Consider the following 18427-nt stretch of genomic DNA (forward strand, 5'->3'; position numbering starts at 1 on the left):
AGCATGCCAAATGCTCAAACTCATCTGTTAAGGAAATGTATACTGAAACAACAGAAATATACAAATTTTATTCATCAGATTTTCAAAAAGAATCAATAATTAAATTCAGTGTTTGCGAGACTGAGAAGAAACAGTTACAGTCTTGTGAAAAATTAATGGATGCCTGTTAGAGGGCAATTTGGCACGATTTATCAAAGTATAAAATGAAAAAACTCATAAAAAATACTAATAAAATCGCTTCTCGGCCTTTTGGCTAAGATCAAGTGTAGTATCTGTTCTTATCAGTTTAATATCTGATACGTCCTCTATCCGAGGACAATATATTAAATGGATATTTGGAGCAGGGAGATGGAATAGGAGCTTGCTCTGTCCACTCCACGCATCGACTTGGTATTGCAATACTTCCAGGAATGGTGCAACCCTCTCTCAATTGCGGTGTGAACTGGCAGACTTGGCTTTTCCTTGCTCTCCTGCCTTGCTCTTTTTCTTTACCAGACCGGGAAGTCCAGAGCTCTCTCTTCATGTCTTTCCCCCTGAGCTGCTTGTGCTGTCGTTTCTTCTTGGTCTCTTTGTTTCTTTCTTTCCTTCCTGCTGTCACGTCCTTTATTCGTGGCGATGGCCAACCCAGGTTTTGCACAAGTGGTAAATAAATGCTAGGTGGTAGAAAAAAATATTAATAAGGATTCACAGAGGTTTTTAAGGAGGATTTTTAATCGCATTGTTGTTTAAACAGTAAAACGGTTTATGCACTGTAGGGGGAATACAGTATAAGCAGAAATGGACGGAGAGTTCTGGGCTATGTGAGCTTCAGGACGAGGAGGGTGTGCAGGAAAGTAATGGTGGTTGCACAGCACAGGGTTTCCTACTTCCCAGCCTTGCTGGCTCTGCGGGGGATCGCATAATCTTCATCCAAAAATTAAAACTATGGTCATTTGTAGAGAGAGGAAATTCCCTTTCATGCTACTTACAAACTTCTAGAAGTGAATTTGTCTTGCCATTGATATGTTTGCTTGTTGGCTTGGTTGGTCAGTTTTTTATCAAGTGGAATCTATGCCTAGTCTTGAGGATAATAATTATAGACACAAATCCCAACTGTGACAGGGATTTCCTATGAGAATTTTTCAATTCAAAATACTCATCTCAGCAAGCATTATTTATTATAATTCCACTGTGTAGAGTAAAACTTGGCAGAGCTATTGACGATGTTGGGTTGGAATGGTGAAATATCGACCTCAGCCTGGAAACATATGTTTTTGCATATTAGTCAACATCCTTCTAATGTTATTTGCATAGGGGGATAACATCAGGTAAATTTTTTTTCTCTAGGATGTGTTACATTTTTATTGATTTGCTCCTTTCCCTAAACCCAAATGACCACACACGGAGGTAAGGGATAGCAGCTGCAGCCAAAGTGCCATCTTGGTACTGTAGCAGGGAGAATCTGACAGATTTCTGGTATGGCTTTCACAGAAGGCTTTCATCTCGTTAATTCCGCCCTCCCCTCAGCTGAGCTGGCCAACAAGAAATAACCTGTTTGAGCCAAACTGCTAGAAACTCTCCATTGTGATAATAAACTTTTGTGAAGAATGGACAACAGAAATCCTTTAAATGAAATTTGAGCTGTTAAATTTCATACAAACTTTCACAGAATGAAGGTGTCCTTTGAGTCTTATAATAAAACTATTCTAGGAGACATACCATCTGACCACTAGAAAGGTAAAATTGTATTACAGCATCTTTTGCTGATTTTAGTGATTTGAGCAGAACTTCTGAATGAAATCTTTTAGGCTGAAATCTGGTTTAAAATCATATGTTGAAAAACAAGAAAATTTTGACAAAACAATTCTTAGTTTGAAAGCCTTCTTCATCATATAATATTGTCGCCAGTCTCTTTTTGAAAATTAAGGCATTTTTAACAGACAGGAAGCAAAGCAAAGGCAGAATATATGGGGAAGTAGTATTTTCCAGGTGAAACCCTATTTTGCTGGGGTTAAGTCTGTGATGCTGTGAATTTTTCATGGGACTTGCTAATGATGAACATATTTTTCCTTCTCAAAAAATTATTTACCACACAGGAATTTACCTATTAATTATAGCATAAGAGCATGCTATTTCCTGATAGTGTTGTAGATAGCAGAGTTGGCATACTAATATACTTCAGCTCTCTGCCAGACACCTACACAATAACACATGAATTGTAATGACAGAAAGATTACACTATTTTATTTTCTGGAGAACTACAAGGAGATCTGAGAGTGTCAGGAAACGTGGTAATTATGTTTAAAGTAACTTGATAATTAAAAAAAAAAACTTATTACTAAGTAATCTGCCAAAACATGCAGTTGGGATGTGGCTACATGTCCCCTTCCACTTCATTACCACAAAATTATGGGTTAGAGCTCCTGTACCTATCTTTCTTTCTCTATCAATAAAAGAGGTGAAAGCTAAAAACCTGATGAGGAGGATGAAGAATTCTTCTTTCCAGTATACAGCTGACAAAAGCACGGAAGTTTCGAGCACCATGGAATGCATGATTTTTTTCAAGCTTCTCCTTAAGCCAGCATCTATGCAGAGTGGATGGCTCCCTTAAAGACTCTTTCTCACTTTGAAGCTGGCATCAGGCTATGCTGTTGGAAGAAGAAAGCAAGGAGAAATGTCACACAGAGCACTCTTTGTAATGGCCGCCTGCGACTTCATCTAAATGTTTGCAGGAGAAAAAGACTCTCTGGCCATTCTGAATGGTTCCAGCTGAATTGAGGCTTCTAGTCAGACATTTTAAGCCCCGAAGAGGAAAAAGTTGAATTGATTGTAGAATATGATTGCATGTGTTAAGTTGGTGAGTTAGACCTGCATTTGGGAAAGGGAAGTCAAAGGAATAAATGCGTTCAGTAATATGAGGCATGCTGCAAGGAAGCAATGGAGAAGAAGGCAGATTAAATTCCTTAAGAACGTGTTTTTTACTATGGTGTGCTGGATAAGAAGTGTAAACCATGAGCACCATATAAATGGCTAGTATTATTGTGGGTGCTGTTTCTTAAGTATAAAGGATATGTTGGGTCATTTCCTCAGACTCTAATTTCTGATTAGAGTAGAACGTGGCATTCAGTTCACAAGAGAGAAAGACAAGTTGGTGTGGAAGAGCACAATCAAGATGAGAATTGAACAAACACAGCTTTGGGGGTGAGACACCAGAGAGGAAGAGATGGAAAATGAAAAATTCTCCATTACCTAGTGGTTGTCCAGCTCTTTTTTATTTATTTATTTATTTATATTTATTTATTTATTATTTATTTTATTTTATTATTTTTTTTTAATTTTTTATTTTATCATTCTCAAAGACAGACCATATGCTGGGTCACTGTCCAGCTCGTTTAACCACTCTGGGGCCCAGTTCCCTCATTCATCTGTAAAGATTATTTTAAAATTACAAATTCACAAAATGTATGTAAGGTATTGAAAGCAAAACGTTCTTTCTACACAGTGAAACACAAATGGTGGCAGTGATTTTTTATAACTGTCTTCAATAGCACTGACCATTTAAACTTTGTCTTCTAATACCTTTTGTTTTACTGTTATCTCTAACTTATGACTTATTTTATTTCTGATCAAGTCAACAGAACTGAAAAATAACATTTTAAAGTAACAGAACACACAAGTAAGAGTTAGGCTTTTGGTTGAAAGCATTGAAAACATCAGAATAAAATCAGGAAATTTGAGGCTGATCTACTATGTTGAAAATTGGTAAAAAAAAAAAAAAATACCAGGCAGACATCATTCACCCATTCATTCATTCATTTGGTCAATAAACTGTAAGTGTTGATTGAAAAACATACTCCCTGTGGAGAAAGGACCTTGTTCTAGTTTGCTAGCTGCCAGAATGCAATATACCAGAAACAGAATGGCTTTTAAAAGGGGGAATTTAATAAGTTGCTAGTTTACAGTTCTAAGGCCGAGAAAATGTCCTAATTAAAGCAAATCTATAGAAATGTCCAATGTAAGGCATCCAGGGAAAGATACCTTGTTTCAAGAAGGCTGATGAATTTCAGGGTTTCTCTCTCAAGTGGAAGGGCACATGGCGAACACAGTCAGCGTTCTTCTCTCATCTGGAAGGGCACAGCATCATCTGCTAGCTTCTCCTGGCTTCCTGTTTCTTGAAGCTCCCTGGGAGACATCTTCCTTCTCCATCTCCAAAGGTCGCTGGCTGGTGGACTCTGCTTCTCGTGGATATGTCATTCTGCTCTGCTCTTTCCAATCGCTTTCATTCTCCAAAGTGTTTCCTCTTTTATAGAACTCCAGAAACTAATCAAGACCCACCCACAAGGGGGGAGACATGTCGTCACCTAATCCAGTTTGACAACCACTCTTCATTGAGTTACATCTCCAGGGAGATGATCTAATTACAGATTCAAACATACAGTATTGAATAGGGATTATTCTGCCTTTACAAAATAGGATTTAGATTAAAACATGGCTTTTCTAGGGGACATACATTCTTTCAAACCAGCACAGACCTCCTTTCCATTCTTTTTGGGTTTCCAAAAGGAGGGACTTATTTGAGTTATTTATGACCTCTCCCTTTCTCCTAGTCACTTGAGGTGACTTTATCTGATTGCCTCTTCAATTTCTTCCTCGTTCTATCTCTGTGCAGTCTTGTTAGGAAGGTCTATGATTTTCCAGTGCTAGAACTGGGTGGATGCATTTATTTCTTAGGGCTGGCATAACAATGTATCAGCAACTGGGTAGCTTGAAACAATAGAAATGTATTCTCTCACAGTTCTGCTGGCCAGTGTTCGAAATCAGGTGTCTGCAGAGCCATGTTCCCTCTGAAGCCTGTAGGGGACAACCCTTCCTTGTTCCCTTGCAGCTTCTGACGGTTGCCAGCAATCCTTGCCTTCCTTGGCTTGCAGTAGTATAACTCCAATTTCTGCCTACATCACTTGACTTTCTTCTTCTCTGTCTGTGTCTCTACTTGCTCTTCTTAAGTCACCAGTCTTCTTGGATTAAGGGGCCGTGCTAATCTAGTATGATCTTAAATTGTTTATATCTGCAAAGATGCTATTTCCAAATCAGATTATATTCACAGGTAGCAGGCTTTGGGAATCAAACAAATCTTTTTTTTGGGGGGTGGGGGCACAACCCAACACACACCACACTGGGAAAATTCAATTTGGAGGAATGATATTCACTAGCTTACTTAGTCAACAAGAAGGGTGATATTTTAGTATCCATCTCTCTGGAGCACTGAACAATGTTACTTCTCATTCTTATTGTTATCATCAACTAAAATAAAATGTCTTTCTCTTATGACAGTCTCTATGTTTCTTCAAGGTTAACAGTTAAGCAATAGAATAATGTTCTAATGACACAGAGAAAAGAGAGGATCAATACTTAATAGTTTTTTGAGCTCCCTAAGTTGAAGTCAATGGAACCATAGAATTTGGGATGACAAATGCATAAAAAGAACACTATACACACACACATACACAAAGGAGCCAACATTATAATGTTCAGAAGGTAAAAGGTTGAACTTTCTTTCCTTTATAAAAAAAAAAGTGATATGATGGTCACATCCAACCCAGAGAGTATGAGTTAGTTCCAAATAAAAATTTATGACCTTAAAACCTTATAATCCAAGGCACTCTTGGTAAAAGCAGCTGAAAGGTCCATTTATAGAACTTATTTAGAAATTTTCCAGATAATAGGGATTGAAGAGAAACACCAAAGACTGCACTAGAATAGCAACTAGGGCATTTCCTTTGACAGCTGTAAAAGATCTAGTGGAATTTTAAATCCATCTCAAAACTGAATTGAGTCTAGGAAACGTGAATAGCTTGCTAACAATAGTGTATGGTGTTGAGCAATTGCTTAGGGGAAATATCCATAAAACAGAAAAAAAAAACCAATACAGAATGTTATTTATATTATTTGATAACACCTATGAGTCCTTAGAGAGAAAATTCCCCAGAAAACACTCAACATTGTACATGTCAACACCCATCTGGTCAAGCGGTCAATTATTACTCACAGTGGATCTACCGTTTGAACATGCAGCTACCATTTCTCTTTGCAAAGTCTTTTGCATAAATATACTAGTTCCCCATCTGCATGAGGTCAGTTACTCCATCTTTACTGTATAATTTGGCTTCATTTCTTCTTTCTTTTGTTTGAGAGTGTGAGGGAGGCTGCCATTGATGATAGAATGATAGCACTCTCTGAGGTCTGATGTGGAAACAGCTTCATCTTGAGCTCAGTAATGAACATTAGCACGTATACATTTTCACTGCCCGGCTTTCTAGCCAATTTTTTTGGTCTGTCCTCAGGCAAGACCTAGGTTAAGCACCACTCTGAGAGGAGGTTGACAATCTTCAGAGCAGATTCTGAAAGACAGACCTGGATTCTGTCAATAAGATGAGCTGATTAGGAAACATCTCCGAGGCTTCCTGTGTTTTGACAGTGTCAATTTGCATATATCAGTTGTATGTAGAGGCAACGTTTTAAAAATAGAATCCAGAAATGATGCTTGAGATTTACTGAATCTTTGAGCCAAGGAGCACTACAGGTAGAACTACATTCATTTTATTTTCAAGATATGAAACAAGAACCAACAGGAGATTGTGTTTATGAATTTGGGCTGCAGAAGTCTCTTAACAAAAGACTTAAAATTCAGAAGGCTCCAAGGTAAAATCTGATAGATTATCTGTATCAAAAGTAAAATTTTCTATTTGGGAGAAAATATTATAAGTAAAACTGAATCTTAAGAGGCACACTTGGAAAATATTTGCACCACAAAAGAGACAAATAATTCATATCTTCAGCACAAATAGTTACTGCAAATTAACAAGAGAAAGATACACAACTCAACAGAAAAATGCAGAAACTATATTATCAGATATTTAAATCCTAAAAGAAAGAATTCAAAAATCCTTAAAGACAAAGCAAATTAAAACAATGAGCTATCACTTCTATTCACCACATCTCCAAAATGAAAGTGATTGTAGCATTCCAGCTTGTCAAGGGCAAGTACAAACTATCAGTCATTGTTAGAGGGGCTATATTTTGTGAAAACTTTTCTGGAAGAGCTTATAGATGTAACTAATAAAAAATTAAAAATGAACAAAACCTATTCAGTAATTTCAACTCTCAACAATCACCAAACAGAAATATTTATTCATACATTAAGATATGCAATCAATATCATTTTAATGACAGAAAAAAATGGGAATATCTAAATAATAATATATGCAATAATTTCTAAATTACTATTGTTTGGCCATGCAATAACCCTGGGAAATAATATATTAGCTTATCATGGCCAAAATAATGCTGTATAACACCCACTAAATCTCAACAACAAACATTTACTTAGCTTATCAGTTATAGGTAGGCTGACCTTCTCTAATTTGCTAAGGTGTCTGAGAATTATCGGATCTAACTTGAGCTCAGTTGAGTTCTTCAGTTTGCTTCTGTCTCCCTTAAACTTCTCATGGGTCTACAAGGTTAGCTCTAGCATGTTATTTTCTTGGTGATGACATAGGTGTAAGAGAGGAATTCCAGTAGTATAGGCACTTTCTAAGTCTTTACTTATAAATTGTCATTAACATTCTATGGGCTAAAACCAATAATATGGCCAAACCCAGAGTCAAGGGACATGGCAGTTGTGGGCTATTTAAACTGGAATAAATGTAATTGTGCAAGAAGTGTATGAAAATGGACATTCAGCTATTTTACTCTGATGCGTTAACGTGTAGATCTCTGCATTTATCCTACCTGGAGTTCATTGAACTTCTTGGATGTGTAGGTTATTGTTTTTCAATAAATTTGGGAAATTTTATGCCCTTGGTTTCTTTGAATTTTTTCTGCTCCTTTCTCTTTTCCTTCTAATACTCCCAAACATGTGTGATACATGTATGTTGGGGCATTGGCAGTGCTTCACATTTCTCTGAGGTTGTGGTATTTTTTCCATTCTTTTTTCTATCTGTATCTCTGCTAACACATTCTCTATTGATTTACCTTCAAATTCACTAATTCTTTCAAAATTTTTCCAGTTCAAATCTACTGTTGAGTCCCTTAGTGAAGCTTCAGTTTCAGTTATTGCATTTTTTTACTCCAGAATTTCTATTTGGTTCTTTTTATAATCTCCATCTGTTAATTATGATAATTTTGATGTGACAATGTCATAGTACCTTACTTTACTTCTTTAACCATGCTTTTCTTTAGTTCTGTGAATATATGTATATAGCTGCTTTAAGGTTTTCTGTTAAATCTGACATCTGGTCACTCACAAGCAGTTTGTATTGTCTGTTTTTTCTCAGTATATGGGTCATATTTTCCTGTTTCTTTGCATGCCTTGTTATTTCTGTTGGAAACTGGATATTTTACATAATATAATGTGGCAACTTTGGGTATTGGTCCCTCTTCACCCCCTCCAAAACCCCAGGGCTTTATACTGTTACTTTCTTATTAAGGTTTTTAATGACAAACTGGGTTATTTTAGTGAAATATATTTCCCTCCATGGTGTTTCTGATATTGCTCCTTGGAGAGACTTTGCTTTCAGTGTGAACACCGTTACCCTCAGATGGCATTGTTATTTGTAGGACTCGTTTCCACTCTTCCCCTGACCACTCCTAGCTGTTGCAGTCCACTAATTACTAAGCATTTGCTCTATTGTTTACACAAACTTCATGGGGCATAAATTGCTCTGCAAACTAATTCAATCAAAATGTATTTCCTTTGAAGGAGGCATTTCTGAGGTCCCTGTTTGATACTTGTTATGGCCCCAGGAGAGCCCCTCCCAGCAGTCTGATTTCCTGATTCTCTCTTGAAAACTGGTGGGTCTACACTGTAGACTGTATCTTTGTTAAATCCAAGAATTTCCTCTCAACTTCAGAGCACCTGTAGGCTTGAAGCTTTCCAAATTGCTGCAAATGAAGTCAGTTCTTTTGGGAAGAGACTAGGAGCTATCTGTCTTACATCCTGCTTCTCCCCAACATGCAACATCTCTGACCTAGGGCTCTGGAGCTGTGGATGGGCACAATGCAAGCTGTTATCTGATTGACATGTCAGCTCTAGGAACTAACACTCTGTAGATGTGAGGAGTGGCCAGAGGTCCTCTCAGCTTGCCTCTCCTGGCGTAGAGCCATCACTTCATGAGCTGGGGAAAGGGCACTCTCTGGGCCCTAGAATTCTTAGCTCAGTTGTGCCCAAACTGTAGCTTCCATTCCACAAATGAAGTTGGGTGGTAGAAACTTAGACTCAGCAAAAGATAATTGGGGCAGGATGAAAAATGCAGACATTCTGCTCCTTCCAGGAAGAAAGCCCTCTAGCTGGGAGAGGAAAGGAGCCCAGTGTTCTTGGCTGCAGTAGTCAGGAGTGGCATCTCTTTTTGCTGAGCTGGGAGAAGAAAGGGAGGGCATGGTATTGATTCAAACACCAAATATTCTTACTTTTCTTAACAAATTTTCACAGATTTTCTTGAGTAAGTGTTTCTTCATCTGGTGTTAGTCCTTAGGACTATTTCTAGAGGCTTTAAATGTTTTGTTTTAAAATAATTTTCACAGGTTCACTGGGGTCAGTGTAGCTCTTCACACTATCATGACAGAAATAGATGTCTATCAAACTTTTAGAGTTTTCCTAATTTGTGAAAAATATTGTTACAGTTGTAATTTATATTTCGCTTGCTGTGGCGATTGCTCATCACTTCATATCTGAGAGCCTTTTGTGCTTTCCATTCTGTAATCCGCCTGTTGTCCTCTGCTTGATTTTCTCTTGGATCCTTGCTCATGTTTTATTTTTTAAAATATGTTTTTATTTCTATGAGATTTTTAATGAAGGAAAAAGAACACATGTAACATGTATGTGTTGTGTAGTCTATACTTTACTCACGGTGTTTTTTTTTTTTTAAGAATTAGAATCTATCTTTCTACTGTTAAATGGCTCTTGGATTTCTGTCATACTTTTGAAAGCCTCTCCCTCCAGAATTATATAAAAGTCACTTGGTTTATTTTACTACTTTAAAGCTCATTTTGTATGTTTCAATCTGGAATATTGTTTGATGAAGGAATGAAGTAAGGATCCAGCCTTTACTTTTTGTTTCCAGGTGACTACACAGAGTCCAATACCAATCATTGAATAAAGCCATCTTGTCTGCATTAGTATTCAATGGCCCCTTTATTATATTTAAACTACTATTTGTTATTTAGTTCTGGTTATGGATTCTTAATTTTCTTTCATTGATCTTTCACTTTTTATTCCAGTTAGAATGTCATATTTTCCATAGCTTTTTAATATTGTTGAATTCCTGGTTGAGTTGTTTCTTTACCTTTCTTTTCAAAATTTTCCTGGCATTTACTGCACACAATGAGGTTCTTTGCTTAGCTTGCAGAATGGCTAGAGAGTCTGCCCTACTGAGTCTTGTCTACAATATGCAGATTTCTCAGGCAAAGTGCTGTGAGACTTTGGTGGTTTGAAATACAAAACCCATTATCTTAATAATACAAGGTTGGGGGAAAGAAAATTTTTATGTTCAGGAAATAAGGTTAATGTAAAGATGCAGAATGTGGGGGGAAATGGAGATTCCATGCTCCACAGCCCTCTGATGACCGCACTTGTGAAGATGACCCTGGGCTGGCTGGTACTGGGCATTCCATAGCCATCTGGCATTCCTGCCAACTTATTTTTCTTAACTGACACATGAAATCCTGAACAGTGAGAAAAATGTAGGCTGAAGTCCAACTAGCCACTGCTCTGCCATATGCTTTAAGAGTATTCCCTCTTCAGTACAGAAGAAAAGAATAAACAAATGGAAGCAACCTAGCTTAATTTATATTTATACTCATGATTCAAGTAAGAACTCTTGTTCATGAAAACAGATTTTTCAGAGACGACTGTATTAACATAACTTTTGGTTAATAATCACAAATTGCTTTACCAACTCTCTTCCCTGGGTCATTCTACTGATGGACAATTTGAAAATGAATATGGCTTCCTTTCTATACCACACAGACAAGTGTTCTTTTGGTTTGTTGCCATTTGAAATTCTTATTTAAAAAGGAAGAAAGGAATACATTCACCCCATTTCCTAGTGACCCAAGCCCAACAGGTCTACCCCTTTCTGTATTTTTATCATTTCCATCTTACAAAGATATGTAGTTAAACTTTTATTGCATTTGTTTTTCTTTCCTTTTCTTATAATCATTCTATTTCAGCTTACCTCATGGCTCCTCGAAAATATCTTACTGTCATGCAAAAAGATTCAAATCCAACATAAGTTATTGAGTTCCTACTAAGTGTAAAAGACTATGTGAGACCCTTTCAGAAGCTTTGAGTCACTGGACCTATACAATTATGGTAGATATGAGAGAGATGTTATTACTAGTTTTAAGGTGTGAAAAGTTTCTCATAGAGAGTAACTATATTTCCCAAAGTCCAATAGGTAGTTAATGTTGGATCAAGAAGTTTTAGATAGTTTTTACAAAGATGAATTTTTACAAAACTCTACATGAACTTATCTTACTTATCACTCTAATCTTATCATGTTCCTTTTCTCCCATAAGCTATAGTCATAATGGCTTTATTTCTGTTTCTCAAATGCTTTAAGCTTGTTCTCTTCTGAAGGACTTTGCACTCACTGTCCCCTCAGTTTCAAATGTTCTTCATAGCTATCACCGCATGGTGTCCCTTCTTGGCATTCATGTCCCAGTGTCAAGATTACCTTCTCCAAGAGTTCTTCCCAATCTAAGGTATTGAGCCACAGTCACTGTTTCTCATATTTTCCTACCCGAAGCTTCAGCATATCTCTGAGCAATAGCTACAGCATTCCCAGCCTATCTGCGTGTTTATTATCGGTTTCTTCCCCAGCACCTGGAAAATTGCCTATAAAGTATTCAGCTGGAGTCTGATGAATGAGTGAAGACTGTATCTAACTTGCCTAGACAGAACTAAATATAAAGAAAGGGTTAAGATACAGGAAAGATATAAAGTCTGGTCCTTGCCCTCTAGGACTTGTCACCTAGCATGTGGTGTATCTTTATACAGACCAAAAACGTAGGGGGCTAGAGTTAGAATAAGACTGTAGAGTTAGATATAACAGCATCAAAAATAAGTATTGATATATAAATTTGAATGTTATCAAAATCCCTTCCAGTTCTTTAAACAAATTTTACACATAGACATAATATACTGTCCTTAAAAATATCATACCTCAAGGTCTTACCACAAAGCTAGTTTGAAAGTATGGTATATCTACACTTTAAAGCCTTTCTTGATCTAGAAAACATGATTTAGGGAGATGCCTGAGAGAAGATTTAATGGAGTCTGTGATGAAAGGAAGGAGCCTAGAGAACAGCATTCAGATATCCAGAGCAAGACTGGCCTCCCTCAGGAAAGTTGTCTAGTCAGGGTTCTGCAGAGAAACAGAAACAGAACAGACAGGAGATTTATATAAAGATTTATTATAGGAATTGGCTCACTTGACCATGGGGATTGGCAAGAATGAATTCTGTAAGGCAGGCCACAAGATGGAAACTCTGATGAAGGAAAAGTTGAGCTCCCCAAGAGAAGCTGCAAGCTGGAAACTCTAGTAAAGGTGATACCAAATTATCCAGGAGAAGCTGGCTGGCTACAGTAGAGACAGACATTCTTTCTGACTGAGGAAATTTTCAGTTCTGGCTTTAAGATCTTTAACTGATTGGATGAAGAGATTTCCTTCACTGCTGAGGGTGAGCTCTTTGGTCGATTGTAGATTTAATCATCTATAGCAATCAATTGGCTTGTCATGCAAATCCACCTATGAGATGCCCTCACTAGCAATCAGGCAAGACTTTGCTTGAGCAAATAAATACCATAACTTAGACAAGTTGAATGTAACCATCACACATAGTGATTGCTATGTGTATATTTATGATTGTACTCTGATATGAGAATACAGTGATAATGATAAGGTATTTCCTACTTTATTTTCTATAGAAGAGAAAAATGGATATCTTTTGAATGATTGAAGAGTGTTTTAGTTTGCTAAGGCTGCTGGAATGCAATACACCAGAAATGGACTGGCTTTTTATAAAGGGGATTTTTTGGCAGCAAAGTTACAGTTCTTTGGAGGCTAGGGAGCTGGCTTTCCTCTTGTTTTCTCTGTCACATGGGAAGGCACATGGCAGCATCTGCTGGCCTTCCCTCCCAGCTCCTAGGTTCAAACATTTCTCTCTGGGGTGATTGCTTTTTGCATCTCCAAACGTCTGGGTCTGTGTTGGCTCTGAGTTCCGAGCTGAGGTATGCTGAGCTATTCTGAACTCCTCAGCTGCTCCTTTCTCTTTTGACTTATCTCTTTTAAGCCCCAAGCTAATTAAATTAAATGTCACTCATTGAGGAAGGCACTTCCCTTAACCAACCTCACATGTAATCAACCACAGATGAATTTCACATGCTGATAATTTCAGTCTGCAATAACAGAACAGTTGGGCACCATCATTTGGCCAAGTTGACATCTAAGCCTAACTATTGCAAAGGGCTACAGGATTCAAACTCAAATGAGATGATGTACTTTTCTTTTAAGTAGCTTCTAGTAGTAGTCTAGTTGATATAGGGAGCATCGATTATGACTAGAATTTATAAAAGGCATATTAAGACTTGAAACTCTCAAGAGGTTACCTTGAAGCATTGTAAGAGATTGCTCTAAAGAGCTTCTAAAGCTTCATTATGATTTTCACTTTCCCTAGAGTAAACTAGTCATAATGACATTGTATTTTTATTATCATCACCTGATCCAAGAGACATGTGTGAAATTGGCTGTCAAGCATCATCATGTATCCTATTAATAAGTGTTTCATTAATTATATAAAATAAAACTGCAATTTGAATTTTAATATCATTCAGTCATCTTTTATAAACATATTTTGCTTCTGTTTCATTTTAACATGGTTGTTGAGGTGTCAAATTACTGCATTTTCTTGACATTCTTTTGGAAGAAGTTCGTTCTTGCCAATTATAACTTTATAACCGTGAAAAACAGAGACAACCTCTATACTTTCACCACCCTATGGGAACAACTGCAAATATTTGGTGTATTCATTTACAGAACTGTTTTCCATATATAGACAACATTGTGCTTACCTTGTTTATGAATTTTATGTAGAGATAGCAAGTAATTTTTTACATTAAATTTCAGTTTTTGAAAGAATGCAAACTATTATTCCATGTAGGAGGAGATATTATTTAGTTTATCAATACCGAACATAGAATGTTTTCATTACTTTCCTTCTTTATATAAAGTATTTTGTATTTTGGTTTATTTGTAATCTGAATATATATTGTAAATTTAGATTTTGATTACAGATTATCCTCTTATCATTAGATTCCTAAGAGTGAAAAAGAAAGAAAATTTTAAGTTTCTTAATATTTTGATATCTGCTATCTTGATATCTTCCAGATGGTTTTCAAAAGTTTATAACAAACATTTCCTTGACAATGTGTAAAGGTTCTTATTCCATTGTACATCCAGTGGTATTTAATAACCATTTTTAAAAAAAAAACAACTTCCAGTTTTATAAATGACCAAAATTCTTGCTGAATTCGAATTTCTTGGATACCATAGTGAGGTGAAACAAATTTCAATATGAGTATTAACATTTTTTGCTGTTGTTAGTTGTCAGTTGTTTTCTTATAGACATTATATCAATGCTATTGTCTCTGTAAAAATGGTCTATTTTTGCTACTGGGCTTAAGTAAATTAAGGAGCCAGCTTCTTTGAGGATCTTTAAGTCACTCAAACTTCTGAGAGTAACTAGCAGCCAAGAAAGAAATGATCTATTAAATTCACATTATTATCATAGTAAAATTCTTTGGCAAAATCTTACAAGTTTCTTTATTTTTACAAACGAGAAAGCAAGTGTTCAGTGTTGAAATAATTTTTCCAAAGTCAGACATCTAGTAAACAGTATAATTAGAATTCTGAGACTGTGATTTCAAAATTTTCCACTATATCTGAGGTCCTCATAAATGAAACACAAATTGCTTATCAGAGCTGGTCATTGTCAGGGCAGGGTGGCAGATATTCATAAAATTTACTGAAGTTTCTCTACCTAAAAATTCCTATATGTGTCTTTTCACAGAATTCATCCAGAACAAAAATAAAGCTGTCACTGACACTAGCATTCACTTGCTAAAATGCACGTTGGATTTACCAGCAAAGATGCTTTGCACTGACCATTCAAACCACACATGGTTCTTAGAAGACAAGCTCGTGTGTAAGAGTTTGTTCTTTTAAAATTTATGTATCTGTCACTAAGTGCAGATTACCATCTCCTGCCAACCTCTGCTTATCAAGCTGGTATTGGCTACACATGTTTCAAAGGAATATGGTATTGAAAAATGGTCTTTCATCTGAATAAGCTTTAGAGAGCTCACTCCACATAGGTTGCACTCAAAGATAGGGATATGACAGAGCCAGGGAGGCACAGGAAGAGAGCAGATGGTCCTTGGGTGGCTAATTCAATCCTACACCAGCTAAGGAGTGTTTTCAAATAAGATGAGTTTGCTTTTGCTACCCTATCTATCTCTCTATTGATATTCTCTTTGTGTTTTCTATCATTTTTTGATTTCCTTTAGTTCTTTGTTCATGTTTTCCTTTTAACTCTTTGAGAATATTTAGAACCACTTTTTAAAAGTTTTTTTCTGGATGTCCTTATTCATTGATGGTTTCTAATGCTTTATTTTCTCCTCCACATGTGCCATCACTTCCTTTTTTCATATGTTTTGCTATCTTTTGTTGAAACCTGGACACTTGGGTATTTTAATGTGTTGTTGCTGGAATTTATAGTGTGAGGCATTTGTTCCTTAATAAACTTGTATCCAGCTGATGTTATGACAGAGGCTTACCTGTATGTCAGAACTTATCAAAAAAAAAAAAAAAGAAGGAATAAAAAAAACACATTTACTAGTCCTTGCAGAGTGACCTGTGAGAGTGCTCTCCTTCAGAGCTTAACTGTACAGTGAGTTCAGAGAATAGTTTAAGGTCAGAGAGTAGGGACCTCCCTGATCCTTTTTGTATATGGGTCTTGGGCATGTGCATGTGGCCCTTGGAATTCCCTCATTTATGTGGATATGAGTATAGCTAGGAAGCAGTTTCCTCACCTCCTGGCCACTCCACTGTGTATCCTACAGCCAGCAATCCCTTGCCCCAGGAAATCAGAAAATGATAGAAAACACAAAGAGAATATCAATAGAGAGATAGAAATTATGAAAAGAAACCAAACAGTACTGAAGACCACAGTAAACAGAAATTTAAAATTCTCTAGAGTCAGGAAGAAAAAACATAGTGAGTTTGAAGATTTGACAATTGAAATCTTCTAGTCTGAGGAGCAGAAAGAAGAAAGAATGAAGAAAAGTGAACAGACTGTGAAGAACCTGTGGGGTACCATCAAACACACCAATATATGTATTGTAGAAGCTGCAGAAGGGTAAGAATGAAAGAGTGGGCAGAGAGAATATTCAAGAATATAATGGCTGAAAACTTTCCAAATTTGACAAAAGACATAAATATACACATTGAAGATGCTCAATAAACTCCAAACAGGATAAACTCTACAATGTAATATATTATAATTAAACTCATGGTGTCCAAAGTTAAAGAATTCTGAAAGCTGCAAGAGAGAAGCAATATAGTCACATACAAGGAAAACTCAATAAAATCAAGTGCCAATTTCTCATCAGAAACCACAGAGGCAAGAAGGCAGTGGGAGGGTATATTTAATGTGCTGAATGCAAATAGCTGCCAAGCAAGAATTCCATACCTGGCACAACAGATTTTCAAAAATGAGGAATAACTTAAGACATTTCCAGATAAACACAAGTAAATGGAATTTGTCACCACTCGACCATCCTTACAAAAAATATTGAAGAGGGCTCTTCGGGTTGAAATGAAAGGGTAATACTAGGTAATAGATTGAAACCACATGAGAAAATAAAAATCTCTGGTAAGGGTAATGGCATTGGTAAATATGAATGTATGTGCTACTGTAATTTTGGATTGTAACTCCACTTTTTACTTCCTACAGAATCTAAAAGGCAAATGCATAAAATGGAATAAGTCAGTGGTTCTGGATTCATAATACGTAAACATGTAATTTTTGCCAAGAGCTACAGAAAGGTGGGAGTCAGAAGGGTATAGGAAGATACTTTGTGTGTATTATTGAAGTTAAATTGGTATAAAAGAAAATGATATTGCTGTAAATTTAGAATGCTAAATTTAACCCCCATAGTAACCACAAAAAGAAAAAAAATCAGAAAATAAGCTAGCTCGTAGAGAGAGAAAGTAGAGTAGAGGTTGTCAGGATTGGGGTCAAGGGAGAATGGGGAGCTAATCCAAATGGTTGTAGGGTTTCTGTTTGGGGGGGAAGGGAAAATTTTAGTAATGGAAGGTGGTGAGGGCACTGCCACTTAATGAGTGCGATTAATCCCACTGAATGGTATGCTTGGGAGTGTCGAGATGGGAAAGTTTATGCTGTATATGTGTTCCTGGGAAGTTTATGCTGTATCTCTATATATATATGTATTCCTACAACAAAATAAAAAATAGAAAGAGCAATTAAAGAGACAATGACGTTTAAGGGTGATACATGACTGTGAATGAAATTCAGTAAGGAAGAAGTGAAGGCTCAAAACGACACAATTTGAACATATGAAAAATTAGAATGTAGACTGTAGGCTTCATTTCAATGTTAAACTTCTTGAGCTTGATAACTGCATTTAAGGTTGATATGTAAATGAGTATACTTGTTCTTAGGAAATGTACACAACAGACAGTATTAAGTGTTCATAGCATGATGCCTACAATTTACACTCAAGTGTTCAGAAAATGGATTGATAAAAAGAAAGACAGACAGATAAATGGATAGATAGATGGATTTAAAGATTGATGTATAGATAGAATGATATGGCAGTTGTTGCAAAAAGTTAAAATTGGTGGATCTGGGAAGATAGAGATAGGCTTGAGTTCTCTTGTATGGGCGCTGTATTATTTTTGTAACTATTCAGTAGTTTAAAAGTACTTCAATATAAAAAGTTTAAAATTTAGAAAACAGGTGTTTTTAATATTCTTAAATCCCTTCCTTCCTTTGTTCTTTCATTCCCTCCCCCCTTCCCTTCTTTCTAATGTTTCACTTCACGGGTGTTTGTGTACAGTGCAAACCATGCAACTTATGATCAAGGTGACAGCAATGTCTTGGCCAACATCAAAAGCAATCAAGACTATTCTTAAGCAAAGCTTGGGCCCAGGTGATGAGACTGAGGACAGATTGTGTCAGTGCAGTGCCAAATCCTACCTTGATTTAAAATTTTGATATTTTGTTCATCATGAATTTTTTTTTGCATTATTTTTTCCATGTTGCATTATTTTATCTAAATTGCTGAGATTTTTGGCATCCCTTAAATTTT

General features: G+C 36.4%; 1 non-coding gene across 1 annotated transcript; it reads left to right on the forward strand.

Annotated features, from left to right (window-relative positions):
• The first annotated feature begins 233 nt into the window (after positions 1–233).
• On the forward strand, positions 234–424 carry LOC143681981 (U2 spliceosomal RNA). The gene has a single exon (XR_013175013.1). It is a non-coding gene; the product is annotated as a U2 spliceosomal RNA (small nuclear RNA).
• Positions 425–18427: the final 18003 nt, after the last annotated feature.

The sequence above is a fragment of the Tamandua tetradactyla genome, chromosome 4, assembly GCF_023851605.1.
Source record: "Tamandua tetradactyla isolate mTamTet1 chromosome 4, mTamTet1.pri, whole genome shotgun sequence".
NCBI classification, from domain to species: Eukaryota; Metazoa; Chordata; class Mammalia; order Pilosa; family Myrmecophagidae; genus Tamandua; species Tamandua tetradactyla.